General features: G+C 38.1%; 1 protein-coding gene and 1 pseudogene across 2 annotated transcripts in view; both read right to left on the bottom strand.

Moving 5' to 3' along the window:
• The window catches only part of Nrxn3 (neurexin 3), a 1,580,164-nt gene that overhangs the window by 754,493 nt on the left and 805,068 nt on the right, over positions 1 to 20,603 (bottom strand).
• LOC147822777 (WW domain-binding protein 2 pseudogene) overlaps positions 1 to 20,603 on the bottom strand; it is a 147,032-nt pseudogene that overhangs the window by 97,960 nt on the left and 28,469 nt on the right. The window contains exon 1 of the transcript XR_015444951.1: positions 1 to 20,603. This exon is cut by the window's left edge and continues 97,960 nt beyond it; it is cut by the window's right edge and continues 28,469 nt beyond it. The product of XR_015444951.1 is annotated as a WW domain-binding protein 2 pseudogene (transcript).

Raw genomic sequence — 20,603 nt, 5'->3', positions numbered from 1 at the left:
AGAAAGAGTATTCCCTCAATATTTCATAAACAGCCTTACTAATTTCTGAATTCAAAACTTTATAATTATGTTTCTCATACATGTCCTAAAGGCTCTAACAGTGTGGAGTGAAATGCAACTATCCTTTAATATGGAAAAACTAGTGTGAAAATCTGCAATATGTTTTTGATTTCAAGAAGAAAATAATAACTTTCAGAAGAAAAAAATCATATATGAGTAATTTTTCCCCTGGAAAGATCTAAATTCAGACCAATAAGATTATGAACTAGATACTAAAACTCCATTATCAAAATAAAATATACACATATACTTTATATTTATTTATAAAGATTCTAGGTAACAACCAGTTCAATCTATTCCATTGCCAACACACACACACACACACACACACACACACACACACAAATAAATTTTACTTTAAAAGTGGCAATATTTAGACATATAAATAGAGAGATAGAGAGGTACAGAAAATTGCCCAGATTAACTTGGGGTGAATGTCTACCCTAGTTTAGTGATTTTACTTCATATACCCTTTTTCTCCCATGGAGATATAGGAAGGATAAAGTTTAGATTGAGTCAAACTCAGCATTTAGGACTCTTGACATAGAGAGAAAGGGGGAATAGAATTGTTTATTTAAATATTTTAGGTGTCTAAGATTAAGATGCACAGTAAGCATAAAGTATATTTTACTAATAAAAAGCTACGATTTCTATGAGTACTCACATGTAGGTGATGGACAGAAATAGGACCTGTTCTTTTCACATGAATGAGTGTCAAAGAAGAGTATCAAATACATTTTCATGAAAAGGCCAAATACGGCATGCTTTATATAATGAAAAGAATATATTAAGAACCTCATGAAAATGAAAAATGAGACAAGGCTGAAGAGTGAAGACTATTAAAAGGACAGTCCTCATTTCAAATAATTTATTTCAATATCTTTGTTCTTAACCACTGCACGTGAATATAACTTTGACTTTATCTGTTCTCAAATTTATCTTGTCTGCCAGCTTTTCTCAATTAACGTTTCATAGAATGAATTTAACAAATTAGCTTCCAGCTCTTTAAAAAAGTTTATCCCATATTTATAGGAGGAAAAACAGCTAAAGTTAAATTTGATATTAGGACTTGTGAATTTCACTCATTTAATGTGATTTTACCTAAATTTGAGGTGAAATTCTCAGACATAAGACAATTTGCTAATCCTACTCCAAATGGCATCAGGAAAAGGGTCAAATTCACAAATGAATCTCCTACTCATTTTCCAGAATTTGCTTAGGATATGAAATCATTTAAAATAGTTTACAATAATGATTGTTAACACATACTTAACTTTTGTTAGAGTCAAAGTGAATGTTTTATAAAGTTCAGAATAATACAATCCCAAAGGTTCTGCTTACTTCAAACAATCATGTTCAATTTTTAATAAACCTGAAATTACTCTTTGTTCTAATGTCTTAGTTATCAAAATGTACTCTTCAACCCTATAGAGTAATAAACCAAAGTGGGTTACTTAGAAAAATGTTAGAATATGTAACTAGAGTACCATATCATCACATTTGTATACAGACATCATAATGGCTTATTTTTCACAGTACATTATACTGCATATTTGCTTTTCTGTTTTTTTCATTCGACTCCTTCAGTCTTATGGGCAGAGAACAGGCAAATGCCACTATTTCTGTCCCACAGACTGTATGATGAGGCTCAGAAAGCTGAGCACCTTGCCTCCAAATTATTCTTCCCATGAAATAAAACATCTTGGTCTTTTAATCTTTTAAGTATATTTTCTTAACATGAATATTCCATGTGTGTCTTGTGTGTGTGTGTCTGTGTGTATAATAAGGACCCTAATGTCAGTGATAGTGCTACATATATATGAAAGTTTATGACTTAACCGAAATGAGCTTGTACTATGGTTTGGGTAAGTGTTCCCACAAGGTATATATGGTGGAGTATTGGTGCCCAGGGTGCTGCTGGGAAGTGCTGGAAATGTTAGAAGTTGGCGTCTACTGGGAAGTCCTTCTATCATGGAAGGTGTACTCTTGAAAGGGATTCTGACACACAAACTCTTTTTTTTTTTTTTTGCTTCCTGGTTCATGATGCAAATAGTTTTACTGTGCCACATGTCCCATCATGGTGAGCTACCTCATAACAAACCCAAAGCAATCCTCCCCTCCTCCTGATTATGGACTGGAAAGTCCACAAATGTGAGCCCTAGTAAATCATTTCTCTTTATAAGTTGAGTTTCTCATAATTTTGTTATAGCAATAGGAAGTTAACTAACACACCTTATAAACCATGAATGTATTTAAATATTTCCATTTTTGAAGGCTGTCTATGAGCAATCATTAATAACCAGAACCAAAAGAATCACAGTAGACCTAGATACAATGTTGATTATAAATATCCTGGTCAGGCTGTCTAATTTAGTAAATCCTGATAGAGACCCCAGGAATCAGTAATTTTAACATGTGATTTAGGTGTTTTGAACAAATACTAAAAAACTGATATCAAGCCTATAAATCCATTGAAATTCTGGAAACTGTTTTTTTAAGATCACCATGCCCCATCTCCTCTGCTCTGAAAAAGCCAATCAAGAGATGAAGAAATGGTTACATGGAACCAGACTAGAAGAGCTAAAGCAGTTCTACATCACTGAATGGCTTCAAATTGCCCATTAAAAGTTCCAGCTGAAATGAGTCTCTCCCCAGAGATGAAGGCCTCACTGGGTCCCTGACAACTCTTAGAATGATTTTAGGCTGAGGAAGAAAAAGCAGAAGACTTGGTTACAGAAGCTTTTATTAGCTAGGACTAGTGTTTCCCATACTGTGTTGTTTAAGTCAATATATTTGGGATTCTCAATAAATTAGTAAAGGGAGGTTGTATAATCTGAACTCTTTGGAGAAGTTTAGGTTATATTTACAAGTCTACTGCAGTTACAGTTCAGCTAATCAAAAACAGAGCTCTTTAAGGGAGACATATCCCCAATTCCCTGTATTCCCTCATACTCACTGTTCCAGATAAACTTATAACATCTAGACGACACCAGTGTTCCATGGAGACACCTGCCTATTCATAAACACATAAACCTTTAACATACAGATTTTGGGAGCTGTAACCTGCATCATGTTGTTCCCATTAGTACATTCACACTCATGTTTACCCACTCAGTGGAGACAGATGTTTCCTGACATCTCCTCTGAGCCAGGTACAGTCAAGGGGACAGATCTACAAAAAGAATTTATCCTCAATAGAGAGCAGAGTTTCTGCCCTCACCAATTTTGCATGTGAAAGAAGAAAGAAGTAAAGAAACAAATGCTACCTGTGAAATGTTATAATAGAGGCTGACCCAGCAAATAAGTCTCAGTGCAGAGGGGATGGTTGAAAGGGATTCCTGACAGAAGAAGGTCAAGTACGAGTTAGCAAATTCGGGAGACAAAAGGAACAATAGGTACAGGTACTTAGAAAAACAAATAAGAGTCTTAGAGAAGGAGAAAGGAAAGGATGTTTCTCTGGAGCTGGCAAATGCAGTAGTTAACAATTAACACAGTTCAACTTACTGACATTCCTTAGTCTTCACAAATGCCAGCCCTCTGCAGTAGGTGATAGAATTATTCAATTCTCATAGATAACACAACTTACTCACAGAGCCATTAACTTTACTTGTTCAGAGGCATAGAAAAGACAATAGGATTTGAACCCCAGCCCCAGTGTTTAACTTCCTACCACCACATACCATTTTTCTTCTTGTGGTAAGTATTATGCAGAAAAAAGATCAAATGTCATCAAGAAACATCAAACAGGGTACTAAAGCCAGGGATTTAGCTCAGTGGTGCCCCCGCCTACTGCACAAGCACAAGGTCCTGAGTTTGAACCCAGGTACCAAAAAAAAAAAAAAAAAAAACCCCAAAAAATAAAAAACAGAGTACTAAAGACATTCATCCTGGACTATAGAGAAGAGAAATACTTTCACTCATGGTTTAATGTGTTTATTTCCCCCTCAAGTTTTGTTTAGGACTTTTTTTTTGAGGGGAGCAATGCTCACAAACTTCAGTAACAAGCCCTCTTCACATTGCTTTGCAGTCTCACTAGCCATTACTTTTCCCTTTACCAAAATTAAACAATAAAAATTTCAGATATAATTTGATTATTTACATATGGTCCAATTAAGAGGCATGTTTTTTAACATGTTCCTACTATAAAATAAAATTTACTCACATTTCAATTCCCTCTTGTTTTGGTGAGCCAAAATGATTATAAATTGTAATTGATTAACTCTTAATACTGAATTTGATTTTGGATACACAATATAAACAGTCATTAAAGGAGGATTAATTTGGCTACACCAGATGGATTCCAATCTGTTTTGCAAGTTTATTACAATTCTCATTTTCTTACAAAATTGAGAAGATAGAATAGTTCTCATTATCCTTGTGAACCTTGCAATGTCCTCCTTGTTGGTTTGGGCATTTTCGGGAACCAAAGGACAAGGTAAGTACTTTATAAATCATCAACTACTACTCTTAGTTTCTTATTCTTGAACTTCACATTAAGTATCTTGTGTATAAATCCTTGATTTTATTTCAGTAGCATTAGAAAAAGAGTTGAGTTCATGAAAAGTCATATTACTTATGACTTTTCTAAGAAGCTTGCTTATGATATAGAATCATTTCAATTTCTGTCATACTAACTTTATGAAATGTTAAATACTGAACTTTCTCAGATTTAGTACTAGATGTGTGTTTTCTTTAAGATTTCCATTCAGTGAAATAAAACAAATAAAAAATTGCCTTTTCTCACTTAATGGAAAGGGCCATTCCCTGTCTTCCCCTTAGGATTACCACTGAACAGAAATAAAAGGTTTCCATTCTGTGGCTGATGAACTTCCTACCCAGAGAAAGAGATCCCAATAGGAGCTGAGTCCAGATGGGCCATTTCCAAAAGAAAGGCAGAAATGGAATGAGTTGTCAATAGAGAAAAAAAAGTCACAAACAGAAATACCAGGAAAACATGTCACCATCCTCCCAAAATGGGAGGGGGTACTACAAAACAGCAGAATAGATAGAAATAGAAAAAGCCAGAATAAAAGACACACACACACACACACACACACCAGTCAAGAAAGGAACCAGAAACAGTCTTTACAAGAACAGTAGGAATTGGGGGTATATATACTGAAAGGTTAAACCATAAAATGAAATATAGGTATAGATAACAAGATACTGATATAAGTAGAGAAAGCCTGGCTCCGGACCAAAATTACATTTAAAAGACACAGAGAAACACAAAAGACAATAAATATGAAAAGAAAAAAAAACATAAGTGAGAAACTCTACGTGAGATAGTTTTTAGAAGCTAACAGAGACAAATAGATAAATAGACAAAAACCAGGTACCTGTCCAGTTGGAGGTATGGGACATTAATCAGTGTTTTGAAAGTGAAAAAGTTCTAAGACACTTATAAAGAAAAAGGACTGCACTGTGAAAGTTACAGGTCTCTGGGAAAAAGCTGTAGATAAATGTGCCTTTGCCCTTGAGGAGGGATGGAGGAACCGGGGAGCACTTGTTCAAGTGGCTCTAGGGCCCACAGGATGCCTGGCTGCTGAGTGGGGAAGGCCTTTCCCTGGGACTCAGAATCAATGAGGAAAACAGCGGTGTCTGTCCACAGCAGTGATTCTGAGTGGAGGAGGACTCTGGCCCCCTCCGGGGTACATTTGGCAATGTCTGGAGATCTTTCCACTGTGACAATTAGCGTTGAGGGCGACCACTGAAGACTAGTACGTAAAGGCCAGGGATGCTGCTAAACACCCAATAATGCTCACCACTATCCTTTCAACAAAAAGAATCATCCAGTCCAAAATGTCAGCAGTGTGGCTGTTGAGAGATACTGTCCACAGTCAATTCTCACAAGGAGAAAATCTTTTCTATCCATGTGGCAACTGGAATTTGCCATCCCTGGAATAAAACCAAGAATCCAGATGTCAAAACTTCAAAAGCATCTTCTTCTAGCCTCGTGGTGTTTGAGTTTGGAACAAGCAGCTAGAAGGATCTGGGGCAGCCTGTTAGGAGACTTGAATTCTTTAATTAGCTGAGCAGTTTTGGAAACAAACTATCCCTGTTGGATTTCCTTTTGCTGCCAGTAAACCGGAGGGTTACAAGAGAAAAACTGTCCCCAACCTTTTGAGTCTAATAGTCTCTTTCTAAGAATAAAAAAGGAAAAGAGAGGAACAAGCTCTTGAAAGCAATTGTACTTTTAGTGTCTGATACTTGAGAAATACTTATTTTATTTATTATAATTTGAAATTATTTTAACTCTCCAAAAATAATATACATCTATATTTATGTAAATAATATTAAATGGATTTACAAATAAAACTTGGGCTGAATATGGGTTTGGACATTGCTTGCAATAGTCCTGAGATCCCTGATCCCTGATTCTGAGGTAACTGCATTCATGATTATCTCTGACATCTCTTTCAAAGACTGATTACACAGTGAGGAGCAGGTGGAGAGCGAAAATGGCATCGTGACCACCCAGGTAGTGGAGGGGAGGGGTGAGTTCAGGTTGTAACAGTGAGGAACTGAAAAGCTTCTCTTCCCCATAAAAAGAGCAATAACTACCCAGGTCCAATAAACAATTGCCTTTATGAGAATGGCTCTTCTTTACTCCAAATCATACAATTTCTCAAAAGAATTCAGATATCTAGATTTTTAAATTCTGACTTGAAGATGTAAAACATTATGAGCAAACATAGCATATTTGTAGACTTTTGAATGTGATCAAAACAGGGCCATTCTGTGACCTCTGGATAGTTATAATTTATATAATTTATAATTTGATTTAATCCAGTTTATAATTTAATCTGATTGCCTCAAAAGAAAAGGCCATCAAATAACTAACAGAGGATTGAGCACAAAAGTTAAAATACAAATATTTTTAAATATAAGGACGTACAAACTCAGTTTCTCTCATTCTTCACCTCTAGTCCACAAGCAAATTCTATCAGATCGACATTGAAAATATAGCCTAAATCCAAAACTACTGTCTTTGTCCAGGGTCCCAGAATTACCAGCTCGGCTGCACTATGACACTCCAACATGGTCTTCTCGCTTTCATTCTGGCCCCTTTTCCCACCAAATGTTTCCAATACATCAGCCAGAGTTATACAAAGCACTTCAACTTGTATCCTAAAATGCCCTGTCCTGTCCATCTAGCCCCTGTCTGTCTCTGCCCTCCTTTCCTACTTTCCCATTTGCTTCCCTCTCTCTAGATGTGCTGGTCTTCCTGACATCCCTCCACCACACTGTGACCTCAGGACCCTTTCACTTGCTCTTCTGTTAAGATGGAATGCTTGTCCCCAGATAGCTACATGAGTTGCTTGTTTCTTTTATTCAGGACTCCCCAAACACATGCCTAACCATCTCCTAGAAAGTAGCAGACACACTTCTCTCCTCACCCTACCCCTCTCTATGTCTGTGTCCCAAGGTCACTGCCTTCACAGCATCCATTCATTGTTTACATAATTTGGTATGGTATCCAATACATTGTATGTTCTTTCCAGTCTGTATGCAAGTTCCATGTGGGCAGGTATTTCTGTCTGTTCATTAGTTTATCCCCAGCATGTCACAAAATAGACACTCAGCTAATATTAGTTGGAGAAATGGTGAATGCAGGAACATAAACCCCTGAGAAAGAAAATGCAAGGTATAATGTTGATGTGTTTGCAAATAATGTATCTGGAGCCTGTCTTATATTATCACGACCATCATTATTATTGGAAACTAAGTAAAAACGCTAGATGGCTTCAATGGTTTTGAGTTAACTGAAGGCTTCTTATGGTCTCTGGTGACAAGTTGGCAAGTTGGACCATCACAAATTCTCTCAACTCAAATATCAAGGCTTCAGGTTAACTGATATGCTGGATTCCCCCCTGCCAGTCTCCCTCCCTTTCTCCTTTCCTTTTATCCCCTTCCTTTCCACCTCCTTCTTTCTGTCCCCACTTCCCTTTTTCTTTTTCTTTCTTTCCTTCCTTCCTTCCCTTCCCTTCTCCTTTCTCTCTCTTTTTCTCTCTCTTGTCTTTCTTTCTTTCTTTCTTTCTTTCCTTTCTTTCTTTCTTTCATGCCTTCTTTCAAACACATTTATTATTTTTGGTCCCTGTCATCTCCCTGGGAATCTTGCAGCTTGGCTGAGTGTGGCTCCATGCCTACCCTATCCCTGTGAACCCCTTGGCAGCACCTTGTGTACATGGCACAAAAGCTCTGGCAGCTCTTAGATCAATGGCTAATTGAAAAGTCCTCTTTATGCTTTTTTTATGACCCCAAAACTCCAATCCGTGACTCCTTCCACCCCTGTCAACATCGCAGCCCACTCTGACTTTAGAAACTTGGAAATCATTTAGGTCTGTACTTATGTTCTTTCTCATTTGTCACTTCCCAAACACCAGTCATTTATACTGCAGTAAACAGTACATTAGGCACCAGACAGGCCCTAATCTGTCATCCTTTTTGTCTGATCCACTCTGTCTATTCAAGGAAGGAGCTGCTTCGAGAGACTTCCACTTGCTAATGAGGAATCAGCTGGATCACCTTGCTCACAGTTTGTTCTTGGGTAGAGTGGGTGGAGGGCACTGTAAAGCCAAGGTCCAACCTCCTGGCTCTTTGTGATTTCCTGTTCCAGATTCCAGTTTAGAGAAGACATTTAAAGAATGTTGGAAGCAAACTCCAAAATGCATAAATAACCCTTATGCCCCTGCAATGTAGAACTAATCATTTTATCTCTTTTTTTCTTTTTAAATTTTTTTTTCTACTTATTTTTTGAGAAAGGGTCTCACTGTGTAGTTCAGGCTGGCCTTGAACTCACTATGTAGCCCAGGTTGGCCTCAAACTCATGGTGATCCTCCTGCCTCAGCCTCCTGAGTGCTGGGATTATAGGTGTGCCCCATCAAGCCCCGCTGATCTCAATGTCTTCTGTTACCTGCTTTGTCCTGCCAAAATACAAAGGGCATAATAAATATGAAGAAAGAAAGAGATTATTATATTTTCCAGTGGCCAGAGAAGTGAATTAGGGATCGGGGTCGAGTCCTGTTCCTGCCATCAACCTTGAGCATGACTCAACAATAACAGTGAGAGCTAACATTAACTGGACACTTAATATATGTTATAGTAAAAATATACATTATATCAAATTTTCTTTATGAAATATTATGGGGTTAATAATATTATTATCCTTGCTAGACAAATTACAAAAATACGTCTGCCAAAGGTTAAGTGATAAACCAAAAATCTGTGGTTTGGTCTGTGTAGCTCCAAAGATAAGATCTGAAGTAGGTGCTACACTTTGATTTTTATTCGTGGTGGTGGGAACTGGGAGAGGACTGATTGACTCTACCATTCTTTGGTCTTGAGAAAAGCTATGCATTCTTTTCCTCAATATATAGCACAGGCAAAGAAAGGATACACATACATCAGTGTTCCCAGGCCCTGGTCTCCGCAGTGACATCCTTTCTCCAGGTGAAGTTCTATGACCTGGTGAATCTCATGCCTGACCCCTCCTGTACACAGCTAATCTGGTGGCTTGGCCCCTGGCTAGGGAGGATGTTACACTCTAGAACCTAAATTCAGGCTGCCCTATGTATGCTACTGTCCTATTTCAGGCAAGTGACAGCTAACTGCTACCACACAGCAGCAACCTTCAATTCGTATTAACCTGTATTGGCATTACAACCGGCAACTGGAGGTAATAGCCTATTCTGGATCCAATTCCGTGTCCCCCAGCCATCCAGCCTCCCAGCTGTTCCACTTTCTGTTTTGCTTTGTTTCATAAAGATAGTCATTTAACTTCCCGTCATCTTCAGCTCCTAATTGCCACAACCAGATGGAATAACTCACTGCTGGCTGAACTGGAGACTATTTCATTCCGTGACATTGACCGAGAGCGTCCACACTCCCACAGGAGAATTCTGATTGAATCGCTTGGTTACTATTCCACCCAACATCTGGCAAGGTTTTGCTTTTCCTTTTTATTAAAAAAAGAATGGTTTTTATCACATTCCAAATATATATATATATATATATATATGTAAAGTTTTTAATTAAAAAATCCACAGATAAAAGCTTCTGTGCCAATTTTTTTTTTGTTTAAAGGTTTGAATAAAGTACATAGAAAATTTGATTCTACTTTTAAGGGGAATGGGAGCTGGGTGGGCTAAGAATGTACTCTAAAATATGTATATATAAATAGTATATATGCATATATATGCATACATATGCATATATAGTATATGCACATAAATATATAGAAATCACAAATGATTCTTGCACATCTTGCTGACTGGATATCACTCTATCATCCCTCCCACTAGGTGTCACTTCTCATAAGTGGGGCTCCTGCATGTTTGGAGGTGATGGGACCCCAGAGCTGACAGTCCACAAATTGTTATTGATCCTCATTAAACACCTGAGAGTTATTTTCACATAGCTCTGTGTCCACGGGTCAACAGTTTGACAAACATTCAGAGATTTCTTTTCTGCTCTTAATTACAAGATAAATAAATCTCAAACACATCAGCAGTTCTGTTACAGGGGCAATATTTTTCCTTGTTGAAAAGAGTTTATGGGATGACCTGGTAGGAAATATTGTCTCCTCTGAAGCAATTCTTCTTCTTCTTTTTAAATGCCTTCCGTATTTTCTCTGCACTGATGGGAAGAAGGAAAAACCAATATGTATTGAGCACCTATGTGCCACATAATAGGTTGTGAGTTTCACCTCTTTTAATTATTACAAATACTCAGAGAGGCAGTGACATTTTTCAGCCAAATGTTTCAATGAGGAAATTCATCTTGGAAATATAAGTGACATATTCAAGATCATGTGACCACAAGGACACAGTGCCACTATTCAATAATGAGCCAATGTGACTCCAATATTCACATTTTCCCCACTTCAATGTTTCTCTGTACAGAGAATGAAACACTGCATAGACCTGAGGATTGATTCATTAAGCTTTCTTGTAACTGATGCTGTAAACTGGTTCAGTTAAGATCACTTTTTTGCCCATATTTCAGGAGTCCTGCTTTCCCTAAAAATGCTTAAAAACCCAGACTCAATTTCCTAGTTTTCCTTGCAGCTAAGGATGGCATCTTACATGATTCTGATTGGATTTCTACTGTTCCATTTCTACTGTCTGGGGGTGCAATGAGTATACAGTGAGTTGGAGGCAACAAATGGGGAGGTGAAAGACCGTGCAGACAGTGTGCAGAAGTCAAACCATACAGAGCAGGGCTTTGAAAAGGTGTAATGGAGCAGCTGCGCACCCTGTACCACACACTTCTAGGTTTCTTCTTAACTCCACCATCAACCTCCAGCTGGCTAAGCCAACGTTAGTTAGCTGTGATTTCTGTTAGCTACTGCTGCTGCTGAGCAGAATCACCGATCACTGAAGAAAATAATCCAGCCTCAGTACGTGGCATCTTCTGTAAGATAAACTGCTTTTATTGAAGGACTATATAAAAAGGAGCATTTTATAGACCTTTAGAGTTTAGAGAAAGTGTTCAAGAAAGAGAGATCAATATACCAGAAGAAGGAAGGATAAATTTCATAGAAGAGAGAGAAATTGATCTGGATCTTTTAGAAAGGATAAGGAGGAGGAGCCCTTTCCATGAAGCCTTATAGGGCAAGACTAAGTGATCAGAGAATATACCTTGCATACTTCAGGGATGCAAACTTAGCCACACAGCTGGAAGAAGGTTGGATAATTGAGGTGGTGTCAATGGCACTGGACTGTTCAGTGCCTGACTATTGTGCTGGAACAGTCCTGTACAATATGATGGCAGCAATGTACCAAAGTGATGCATAAGACAATGAATCTGAGAGCTGTGCATGAGACTGATTGATGGGGGAGCAACTGGAGGCCAGAAGACACACACAAAACAGCACAAGACACAAAAGTAAAGACACTAGGTGAGAGGAAAAGTATAGTGTTGGACACTGAAGAATAGATTACAAAATCTTTGAAAAGAAGGAGCACACTGGACTTAAAGGGGGAAAGGAATGGATAAAATAGAGCATGTGGCTAACTCTCCAAGGGAGGAGAATGGTGGAACGTTTTGAGAATATCAGAGTTGGCAGGAAAACTGGTTTTACAGTCAGTCAGGTTCAAGGTCACACAGCTTTCTGTCCATCAGTACTGCTTTGCTTCTCAATGGCTTCATCTATGGAGCAGAGGGGCTTTGGCTGATCTCCTTGATCTGTTGTGTTAGAGATAACACTACTTAACAGTTGCTCAATAAATATTTTCTATGAGTGCTATTATTATTGCCAAATAGAGACAATTCAAAAGTTACTTGGGCTATAGGAGCAAGATTTCATATGCATATGAGTCTTCAGTATTTTTGATATCAGTACAGAATATTGATATCAGAACTGCAAATAGTATAGGTACAGCTTCGAAGATAATTATAGCAGTATACAAATTACAGCATCCTACTGAGCCCTGAAAAGGCACAGTTACTATGCACATCCCCTCTGATCACTATGAGACTGTCCATCACCTTTGTAGCCAAATGACACTCTAAACTGCCAGGTACTATGTAGTCTCAGCTACCCACAAAACTCTCCTCTTCTTATCCTCACCTCATTTCAATGCAGTAACTCCCCGACTTACAAACATTTGAGTTACAAACTTTCATAGGTGTACTATATAAGATTCACAGACGTACTGTATAAGACTTGCTTGGTTGGATTACAAATGAATCCAACTTATGAATGTTCTCCCAGAAGGAAGCTCTTTCTTTTTTTTTTCTCCATTAAGTTTATTGGTACATTTTAGGTAGAAAATACAGTTAGTTACATTCATCATTCGGATCTTGTACCATTACATGAGTATCTTGGTTCTTATTTTTTCCCCATTTCCCTGCCCTCCCTTCACCCTCTCCACCCTTCCCTATTTACAAAAACTTTATTTCCATTTTTTTCCTTTTCTCATATTTTTTCTTTTCCCTTCTTTCCTTTCTCCTACACCTCCCACTTCCCCTACTCCTTTAGATCTTGTCTTCCTGTTACACAATATCAATTATACATTTTTTAAAATTACAATATCAAGATTTAGAGGACATTACCACAGATTTTACAAAATTTCAAAAGATACAGAAAGCTTATTACAAAAATCTTTTTGAAATAAATTTGACAACTTCTCTGAAGTACCTTGGAAGACAAATTAATGAACCTGAATCTGGAAGAAATATAAAATTTGAATAGCACCTATTAAAGAAAGTATATTCCTAGCTTGAAAACCTACCTATATGACAACAGCAGGCTCATATACATTTTAACTGATAAATTATATCAAACATTTAAAGCAGAAAAAAGAAGGAACACGTCTCCTCTCATAGGAAATCAACATTGTGCTAATACTGAAACTGGATAAAGATAAAAGAAGAGAAAAGTATGAACATAAATAAAAATTTGTTTAACAAAACAAACTATTAGAAGTCAGATCTGGCAGTGTGTAATAAGTAGTTTTATTATAGGGTAGCAGTGTTGGTTCAGCATTGGAAGATCCACCCCCATAAGTCATCATTTTAACAAAGGAAAAGAGAAAGCATATAATCCTATTAGTAGTTGCAGAAAAAGTATTAGACTAAATTCTACAGGTGTTCATGGTAAAGCTATCAGGAGACTAGAAGTAGAACAAAACCTTCTCAACAGATAAAAGACATGTACTCTATACTTCCAGCAAAAACACCTTATATGAATGGAAAAGATACAATGCTTTCTTCCTAATGTGAGGAACAAGGGCAGATATGCCTACACTTAATCTATCCATTAAACTTTGAAACATAGGCCCAAACCAAAATAGTCTCACAATAAAAATAAACAAATAGCATAGGATTGGGTAAAATCTTTATATGTAGATGAAATGATCATCTACAGAGAAAATACTAACAAATCCCTAGAACTTGTATTTGAATTTAGCAGGATTAGAAAACACAAGGTATACATAAAAATTCAGATCTATGTATACATGCTGTAAATGAAGAATTGGATATTGAAATTTAAAAGTTATGTAGGAATAGAAGGGACCTGGAAAAGTAAAAAGAAAAAAAAAATAACAGTGTTGGAAGACATTTATTACCTAATTTTAAGACTTCTTCTAAAGCTACAGTAATCAAGGTGATGTTGGTTTAAGGAAAGACATATAGATAAATGGAATAAAACAGAGAATCTAGAAATAGAACCAGGGATATATGGTTCACTGATTTTTGAAAGATTATTCAATATTAACATTTTATAGAACATAAACTCAACTCAAGAGCAAAGGAAAAGATAATGTTTTCGACAAGTGGTACTAGAACACCTGGTATCCATATATAAAAAATTAATCTCAACCCTTTATTTCCACACATAAAAATAACATGAAAAGATCTATGAACCTAAATATGAAAGACTAAAACTATAAAATTTTAAGAAGAAAGTATAAGGGAAAGTGTTCATGAATTTAGGGTAGGCAAGAAATTCCTAGGATACAAAAAAAAATGATGCATAAAAGAAAAAAATTGATAAATTGAGATTCAATCAAAATTTGAAACTTTAAAAGACATTGTTAGGAAAATTAAAAGTAGTCCTTAACCAGAACATATTTACAATACATACAACCTATGACCAGAATATATAAAGAACTCTTACAACTCATTAATAGATAACCCAATTAAAAAGTAGACACAAGAAGATGATAAATAGCCAGTACAGCACAAGGAAAGGTGTACAACACTAGACTCAGAAAAACACTAATCAATACAATAAAAAGACTGTATTATATACTCATTAGGAAGATTAAGTTAAAGGTTGTAAAAGAACAAATGTCAGCTTAGGTGTGAACCAGTTAGAACTTTCTAATACTGCTAATATAAAATGATAAAACCATTTTGGAAAACAATATAGAAATTTCTCATATCACTGTTACGAATCAACAGTTCTGTTCTTAAGTTTTTACTTAAGAGAAATGAAAACACATGTTCACAATGGATTTGTACATACAGTTGGACTGTCCCTTATCTGAAATTCTTGGGACCAGAGTGTTTCAGATTTTGGTTTGAAATCCACTTGATCTGCAAAGAGGATAGATACTCCTGCTTTTTTTCAGGTTCCCATCACATGGAGTATTGTTTTCCACCCTTTAACTTTCAGTCTATGAGTTTCTTTTTAAATTAAGTGTGTTTCTTGTATGCAGCATATTGTTGGATCTTGCTTCTTGACCCATTCTGCCAGTCTATTTCTTTCGATTAGTGAATTGAGACCATTAACATTGACAATTATAACTGATACATACTGACTTATCATTGTCATGACTTTTCCTTTTTCTTGGATTCTCCCCCTTTGCATTTAATTTTTTGTCATGCCTGATGGATTCATTCTGCTGGGCTTCCTGGGGTTGTGATCCTCATTGCCTGTTCCTAGGATATGGTCTAAAATTTTTTGGAGTGCTGGTTTGGTATTCATAAGGTTCCTAAGGTGTTCTTGGTCATGAAAGTATCTTATTTCTCCAATAATTTTGAAAGACAGTTTTGCAGGGTACATCAATCTGGCTTGGAGGCTGTTTATCATCACTCTAAGCTCTTGCTGCCTTGAGGGTTTGCTTTAAGAAGTCTGCTGTGATTCTGATGGGCTTTCCTTTGTATGATTTGTTTCTTTTCTCTAACTGCCTTAGAATTTTGTTCTTCTGTTGGGTTTCTGGAATCTTAACTATTACATGCCTATGTGTAGATTTTTTTTTTTGATCAAGGCAAGTTGGAGTCCTATATGCATCCCTATCTGTCAAGTTCTTTTCCCCTGCTTGGGAAGTTTTCTGCCATCACTTCTGTGAACAGCTTTTTTATGTCATCTTCACTCTCTCCTGTTTCTTCATTGACTCCGATCAGTCTTATGTTATTCTTCTTTGCATTTTCTAGCAGCTGCTGGATTGATTTCTCATGGTCCCTTACTATTTTAAGGAAATTTTTCTTTTCCTGGTCATTAATTACAATCTTATCTTCTATATCTGAAATTCTGTCCTCACATTGGCTCATTCTGCTGTGTAAACTTTCAATGGAATTTTCAATCTCCTGGAAATCTCCTGTTTGCATCTGTTTTATGAATTCCATTTGTTTCCTATGTTGGGGTTCCATCATGTTCCTCAGCTCCTCTATTTTTTTTTTATCTATGTCCTCTCTAGATTTATTAATCATGTCTTGCACTGTGGGGACAATCTCTGCTACTATCTGAGAAATTATTTCTGATTTCATCTTTTCCAGATCCTCTTTTGTTGCCAGTTCACAGCATCCAGGTGGTTGAGTATCAGAGTCTTTCATCTCCTTTCCCTTTGGGGTTGCTGTAGGTGATCTGGAAGTCTGGTTTTGAGACTTGTTTACATGTCTTCTCATTTCAACAGATGTAGCCTGCTGTGCTGAGGCAACATTTTGCTCACCGAGTGGTCTTCAATTCTCAGCAAGCCACAGAACTGCCTTTTCTCTGCTGGTCACCAGTAACCTAATTTCTGGGTTCAGAAAGATGGCCTTCTGGATCTCTGGGCTGACTAGCTGTCTGGGTGGGCTTCTGGCTGGGGCCTGAAGTGGGGCACACTTGGGATGATATCTAGGTGTGCCACTGGCTACAGCCCCTATGTAGCTGTTGTCTGGGAGGGTCTTTGGCTGGGGGCTGTGCACCCCAGTTCCTGTTGTGTGAGCAAGCTTCTGGCTAGGGTCTTGTGCACTTACTGATGGTATTGAGGTAAACCTCTGGCTGTTGCTTGTGTGCCTGTACAGCTCTTTTCCAGGCAGGCCCTTGGCTTGGGCCAGTGTACCCCAGTCTCTGGGGTCAGGATGGAGCCCTGGCTGGCACCTGCTTGCAGCCAAGCTGATCTGGTCCACACCACTGCTCCCTCAACTAAGGTGGTCTGGTGTGCCTTTATTGCAGAGATTTTCTTCACTTTTCTGGTGGGCTTTAATTTTTATCAAGGGGCCTCAGAGAGGCCCTCTTTCTGTTGTTCCCTTCAACTCTATCTTCTCAAGCTCACAACAGTGTCCTTTATGACCCCGGCAACTCTTCAGTGTGGATCCAGGTAATGGCTTGGCACAGTTGGGGATGGGGTGCTGTTGCCCATGAAGCTCACCTCCTTGGTGCTCTGGAGCAGTGGTAAGGCAGCCTGAGAGGCTCCAGGAAGCTCTTTCTTAAGTCAGGGACTTAGTGTACCTAATTGACATTGCTACTGCTGCTCTGTACCTCTCATTTCCTTAAGCTCTTGACATCCTTGTGTTTCAGGAGACAAGTGAGAAGAAAGCAGAGGTGGGGGAGGGGGAAGGAAAAAGAAAATCTTCCGGTGGCTTTCCAGCAGCTACAGGATGTGGTATGTGAACAGTCAACATAACAACCCTGTGTGTATAGGAATGAATCTTCAGTCATTGCCTTCAGCTGCAAATGGAGAAGCAGTAGCTCACATCATTCTGAAAACCAACAGTGTACCTGACACTGTTCTAGTAATTTACCAACTCCAGCTCATTTAACACACTTGTACATACTGAATGATTCCTGGTAGAAGCTAAAATATAAATAAAATGGAAGGAACATAGGCCATTTGAGGTATGAATTTTGCACTTAGCTGTCCTTCTGCCTTCAAGGCCATTCTCATGACCACCAAACCCCTCATTGCAGTGAATTCCTACTCAAATATCCCCATCCAGGAAGTCTTCTTTGACCAACCTTTGCCTCCTGCTTTCTCTTCTTACCAGTTTGGTTTTCCAGACAGCATTTACAACCATCACATAGTAAAGGTGTAGTTGCTTATTCTATCTCTGCCATGCAAGGTGAGCTGTATGGATTCAGAGCTTGCTTTTCTGTGATTGTCTCTGAGTCTCCAGAACTCTTAATATTACTGGGCACAGAGTAAGTTCTAGATGACCATTTAAAGGAATGCATCCAGGGCCAGGGATTTAGCTCAGTGGTTTTGCCCTCTGCTGCACAAGCGCAAAGACCTAAGTTTGATCCCTGGTATCAAAAAAAAAAAAAAAAAAAAGAAAAAGAAATGCATCCAACTTCCAATGACACTAAGAATATGTCTTCCATCTTTAGAAAAGCACATTTCCCAGTTTCAATACCAAGGGTCAGACAATGTTATTTAAGAAACAAAGAAATGGCAAGAGAGCATTGCTGAGTGTCCATCCTAACTACCTCAGAGATCCCTGCTGCTCCCCATCTAGAGTGTTTAACAGGAGGGGTGCCCAGACCACAGGCCAGTTTAATTCTTTCCCTGTGGATTCCTGCCCACTGGGACCACATGCCTTTTCCTTTCCAAAAGGATTTTATGACCCATGCTCAGAAGGCCTCTACCCTCCAAATTACCGATTACCTAATCTGAAGTAATTGGGCTCTGTTTAAGGCTAATGAAGACATGGTGGCCAAAGCCCTGTTTGTAAATCACAGTACCATTAGGGAAGATTAATCACCCTTTAACCACCACTTCGGTATTCTGGCTCCAAGAAGCCGGAGAGGAGAGGGAAGCATCCATCACTTTATCCAAGCAACACCAAATGCTGCTGCAGCCATCCATCAGGGAAGAACTGACCTGCCGCAGCAAAGGGGTGTAGTGAACAAAAGTACAAGGGTGTTCAGATAAATATGGAGACAAACATCTACTTGGTGGCAGAGAATAGGGCAAAGTGTTGTAAAGTTCTGGAATGATGCATGGATCCTGCAGTTAGTTGTGTGTTCCCAATAACAACAGCTCAAGAAATCTTGCTTTCCCCCTCTCAACAGACCACTCTCCCATCTTTTCTGTTTAGACATAAATTCTTAGAAGACAGAAGTCATGTGTGTTTTGGAAATGACAATTATTCAACCTAGCATATATAAGTGATGCATGAGGGAGTATTAAGTTCCTATTTGCAAATGGTGCATTGTATTAGCTTGTGTTCCTTAGTTCAGATTCCTTTCTTCCAAAATCTTGTAGCAAACCTAAAAATAAATTGCATGATGGTATCTCTTGCCCTATTTTTAAATTCCAAGAAAATGCTTATGTACCCAGAATACATAGGGCTTGACCTATTCTGGGTTCATAGTATTTCTGGAGTTCAGATTATTGAACTCCAATAAAACATCCTAAAATACAAAAAACAACAATTTTATATTGCAAACATTTTTGTACAATTGCATTTGTCATCTTGAACAACCTGTTGGTGCCCAAACACCCAAAGAACCAAGAGTAGCTACAGGTCAGTTACCCCAGTGGAATGGTTGAGAACATACTGCCTCACTCCTGAGTTTGAATAACACACCTGTAGGACAAAGTGGGCTGACATCACTGACCATTGTAGTCTGGTAGATGACCTTATCACCATCAACACATTCTTTACTCACTGCATGGCACAGATTCAAGCAGACAAATGATCACGTTAAAAATGAAGACCTTTTGAAGAGTCCTATTGTGTGATGCTTCCGGTGTTCAGGCACTACTGGGCCAATTTTCTAATTATTCACATAACCTTGCATTTCTGTATTAAAAGCCTATTGTTTATGCTTCTTCTCATGGTGCTTATCACATTCAATCTGGTATTAGAACAAATTGCATACTCATCCTCTCCACTAGATTGTAAGCTCTTGAAGCATGGGCCGAAAATCACACTCATCCATAGATCCCCTGAAGTGCCTGGCACTTTCCAAGTGAATAGAGGCACTTAATAAACATCAGTAGAATTAGATTTTTTGAAGAGACCATACATCAAAAGAAGTAAAATGAAATTAATTTATTTGAAGCTTATTAAAATGCACTTTCTCCTCTCCCTCCATGCACATGAAATTCAAGCCAGCATGAGCTGAAGAGCATCTTCAGTATCAAAATTAAAGACTATTGTTCTTCATCCTCTTGCTGCAGCTAGGTGACATGGTGTGCACTAGACAAAGAAGACCCATGTTTACAACCTCACAGCTCCTCTTAACAAAGCCTGAACAAATTCATGAATACTACTGATCCTCAGTTTCCCTATCTGTCAACTTACAGAATGGGTGTAAGGGTCTCCCATGGGCTAACATAGGTATCAAGTGTCCAGCATGGTCCACGGTCCATCACAAAGGTCCACGTTGATCACAATGAGCACATCTATAAAAGTTAAAACCACTTCCTGTGGCCAGACTTAAACTTCTGAATCTAAACTTACTAAATAGTGCTGTATAGAGATTACAAATCTAAATTCAAGAGTAAAATGGAAAAAACTTTTTAAAATACTCTCAGACTGCAGAATTCAGTGGAAGTTAGAGTACTCAGCATAATATTCAAATTGGTTGTGAGTTGAAAAGGATGTAGAGTAGTGAGTATATTCATGTGTGTGTGTAATGCAGTATGCATAGGCAGGGTGCATTTTTTAAGCAGACATTGTCCTCTCAGGAATGCCTACAGTATGGACTGTGGGGTTTGGGTTGTTTCTGTGAAGATGCCCTTATGTACCACATGGCTTACTTTACCCAAGATCAAAAGCAACAAACTTGGTTTTTAAATGTCCTTTGATGGACTTCCTCTCTGTTTGACGTTGCTCGATTTCTCCCCTTCTAGGTAACTCAGACCCACCACCCTGTACCC

Source organism: Heterocephalus glaber, unplaced genomic scaffold (assembly GCF_053883595.1).
Source record: "Heterocephalus glaber isolate CG9 unplaced genomic scaffold, H.glaber_assembly_v1.0 deba00001608, whole genome shotgun sequence".
Lineage (NCBI taxonomy): Eukaryota > Metazoa > Chordata > Mammalia > Rodentia > Bathyergidae > Heterocephalus > Heterocephalus glaber.
Note: the sequence above shows the minus strand (reverse complement) of the source record. Positions and strands in the feature narration are given on the sequence as shown.